Source organism: Erinaceus europaeus, chromosome X, assembly GCF_950295315.1.
Source record: "Erinaceus europaeus chromosome X, mEriEur2.1, whole genome shotgun sequence".
Taxonomy (NCBI): domain Eukaryota; kingdom Metazoa; phylum Chordata; class Mammalia; order Eulipotyphla; family Erinaceidae; genus Erinaceus; species Erinaceus europaeus.
Window position 1 is genome coordinate 26,400,483 of NC_080185.1, and position 3,951 is coordinate 26,404,433.

The 3,951-nt window shown below is 41.6% G+C and overlaps 1 non-coding gene across 1 annotated transcript; it reads right to left on the minus strand.

Moving 5' to 3' along the window:
- Positions 1-1,589: 1,589 nt before the first annotated feature.
- LOC132535985 (U6 spliceosomal RNA) lies at positions 1,590-1,696 on the minus strand. Its single transcript, XR_009547686.1, has one exon. It is a non-coding gene; the product is annotated as a U6 spliceosomal RNA (small nuclear RNA).
- Positions 1,697-3,951: the final 2,255 nt, after the last annotated feature.

A 3,951-nucleotide genomic window follows, 5' to 3' on the forward strand; every position in this document is an offset into this window, starting at 1 on the left:
TTGGCTGTGCTAATCCAGCACAGGTCTGGTGACGAGTCTTTATTCCATCTAGCACTGTGAAAAGAGCCTGGCTGTTTGGGATCATATAATAGGGAGAGGTCATTCGCTGAAGCCCAGTCGGCTAAGATAGAGCCGAGGAAACACTCACGAAAGACATGTCTCTGATATCTGATTACTGTAAAAAATGGCGACTAATCCCTAGCACTGCAAAAACAGTATCATCTGTTTTCCATCTACACCATGCCTTGGCCTCGCGTGAGCTTAATGTGCAGCTTGGCGATACGAGAATCCGGCATGAAGCCCAGCCAGTCTATCTTGGCATTACTCTCGATCGCACTCTGTCATTTCACAAACATCTCATAAAAATTGCAGCAAAGGTGGGCGCGAGGAATAACATCATTGCAAGACTGGCCAGCTCCTCATGGGGCGCGAGCACTTCCACACTAACTACGATCATCCTTTCTGGCATTATGCTATTCCACTGCAGAATACTGTGCCCCAGTATGGTTCCGTAGCCCCCATGTCCACTTGGTCGATTCCAAATTATATTTTTCCATGAGGATAATTTCTGGAACCATCCGTTCCACCCTGGTTCCATGGCTGCCAGTTCTTAGCAACATCGCCCCACCAGATATTCGTCGGGATGTGGCATCATCTAAGTTCATTTCCCACGTCTACGCTCGACCGGACCTGCCAATATACGCGGATATCTTCGCCCACCCTGTTCAACGTTTGACGTCTCGTCACCCAATCTGGTCCCCTACGCCTACACTGAACTTCTCTGTTCCAGTCTCTTGGAAACAGAGCTGGCAGTCAGATGAGGTAAAGAACACCTCATCACAGACCCCTGCAAGCATCAACCCGGCTTTGACCTAGCACGTTATGATTGGGCCCTCCTCAATCGCTATCGAACAGGCCATGGCCGGTGCGCCGCTATGTTCCACCGCTGGGGAGCCAGAGATGACCCAAACTGCCCCTGTGGCTACAGACAGACTATGACCCACATAGTCAACGACTGCCACTTCTCCAGATTCAAAGGAGGTCTCGAAACTTTACATCAGGCTCAACCTGACGCTGTTGACTGGCTACAGAAGAAGGGCAAACGCTAGAAGAAGAAGTGTGAGAGTGGGTTATTGAAGTCTCCCACTATTATTGTATTACTATTGATGTATTTTTGAAATTCTTTCAATAGATGCTTAATGTATTTAGATGGTCCCTCGTTGGGTGCATAGATGTTAATAATTGTTAAGTCTTCTTGGCTGATTGATCCTCTAATCATTATGTAATGTCCTTGCCTATATTTTATTACTTTATTTAATTTAAAATCTATCATGTCTGAGATGAGAATGGCTGTTCCTGCCCTTTTTTGTGGACCGTTAGCCTGTATGATAGTTTTCCATCCTTTCACTTTAAGTCTGTGTTTATCTTGTTATGAGAGATGGGATTCTTGCAAGCAGCATATGGTTGGGTTATGTTTTCTGATCCATCCCCCCACCCTGTGCCTTTTGATGGGTGAGTTTAAGCCATTGACATTTGTTGATATTATGGATTTAATGTATTGTAGTGCCATTGTTCTAAAAAAATTGTTTAAAAACATGGAACGCTTCACGAATTTGCGTGTCATCCTTGCGCAGGGGCCATGCTAATCTTCTCTGTATCGTTCCAATTTTAGTATATGTGCTGCCGAAGCGAGCACTGTATACCATATCTTATCACTGGTAGAAACTACTTATCAACTAATCTATAAATGCAAGCTGCTTAGAGCTCTAAAAGCATTTTAAAGACGGGAATGCCATTTCACCTCATTTGTTAAGGATGAAGGTTCTTTTTTTTTTGATTTAAGGGGTCAAATAATTGCTTCAGTAGAGTACAGGCAGAAAAATCAGGATATTGGATTGCAGGGTAGTTTGACTATCTTGGATATCAACATAACATTCTTCAGATTCTGAGAATGGAGTTTGAAGTCCTGTGATACAAAACACACAAATGGGGATTTTTTTAGTCAGTTATGTATTAAATATGTCTTCAACATTTGAAAAGGGTTATATTGCATGTTTTTAGTAGAACTGTTCCTTAGAAACAAGACACAGGGGGGTGGGTGGTGCTGTACCTGGTTAACTGCGTGTATTACCATGCACAGGGACCCAGGTTCAAGCCCCAGGTCCGCACATGCGGGGGACAGCTTCAAGAGTGGTGAAGCAGTGCTGCAGGTGTCTCTCTGTCTTTCTCCCCCTACCTCCCCATCCCTCTCGACTTCTCTCTGTTTTATCACATTAAATAAATAAAGTTTAAAAAAAGAAACATGACACTCCCTAATCTTTCCAAGTCAGAATTGCATGCAGTTGGCAATGTATTTCCATGAGGTAGTCTAGATTCCCTAATAACTTTTCTGTATGTTTTGGAAAAAAAAAAAAAAAACCTCATGTGTGTTTCATTTGAATGCTGTCAGATTGTGAATTCATGGTATATTTAATGTAAAAAATGATCCAAACCATAAAGATTTTGGTATTTGATGTCATCTTAAGGATAACTTTCCTTCAAATTTAAAATAGAAATTACAGAGACAACTGCGCAGAAAATAATTACAAATACACACAAAGTAGAACTTGGACTTAGTTTGGTGTCTTACACCAAAGTAAAAGACTCTGGGGTGAGGGGCAGGGTTCAGGTCCTGCAACATAATGGCATAGAAGGACCTAGAGGGGGTTAAATTGTTATGTGGAAAACTAAGAAATGCAACACACGTACAAACTACTATATATACTATAAAGAAAAAAAAGAATTAGAAATACCTGGATTTTTTTAGATGTTTTGATGCATATATTAACATTAAAAATATTAAGTGTATGTTTTGATGCATATATTAACATTAAAAATTTTTAAGTGTGTCCAGAGACATCAGGTATGGAATGTCAACACTTCAGCCTCATTACTCGGGTGAGACCTTTCCTTTCATAGGATTCTTTAATTCCATTCCACATGGTTCACTTCCTAACAAAGTCCTAAAACCTAGATATAGACCAGGTTCCACGCAACAGAGCATATGTTCACATGTACTCATAAATTAGGGCAAAATATATACCTGAAAGCAAAAGTACACAATAGTCTGCAGTGAGTCAGAATAAAGTTCATAATGAAATAGTGCCTACTTAGACTTAGATACCCTCCTCACCTATTTCCTATTATACTTCCCTCACTCACTCACAAGCTATCCTTATCAAAGCAAGGACTGCAAAAGCTGAATAAGGACAAGAGACTTTAATGATGACTCTTTAGTCACTATCAGGCCACCCCATCAGTTGGGGCCCTAGTCGGGGAGTCCTGATATTCCCAAACAAACATGATGGGCCTAGAACTGAAATAAATCCTTCTGTCCACTGTTACAGGTCATTGCTATCAGGAACAACAAAATAGACCCCTTTGTGGGCCCACATAGGACCTTGCCCTCAACTTGGATCAACAATGGTAGAGAATGTTCCATCCTCTGAAGGGAGGATGGACAACATACTCTATGCTACACCTGAGGAAGATGGGTCCTGATATTGGGGCAGCTTGGAACGTACCTACTCATGACCACAGAATGTAAGCTCAGATCTACAGGGATGCAGAGGTCACATAGGCTCCTAAGCAGAATATGGGCCCCAGATCATATCAAATCAATGGAATTTACAGTCAACAATATTTGTACCCCTTTCCCATATTTAGGAGCTACTCTCTTCCCTCATCCAGCTTTCTGGTCCTTTTACTAGCCATGACATCATCTCCATAGACAATAGCTTGGATCCACCTGCATATCAGATTTCAGGCTCAGGGAAAAAAAAAACTAGTATAGCCACAGGCCCTTTGGAATATAACTGAAATATACCTACTAGCTATCTACAGAGTGGAGACGCCCCCCAACTCTCCATCTGCACTATTCTAGCATTTAGGTTCATGATTAATCAACAACTT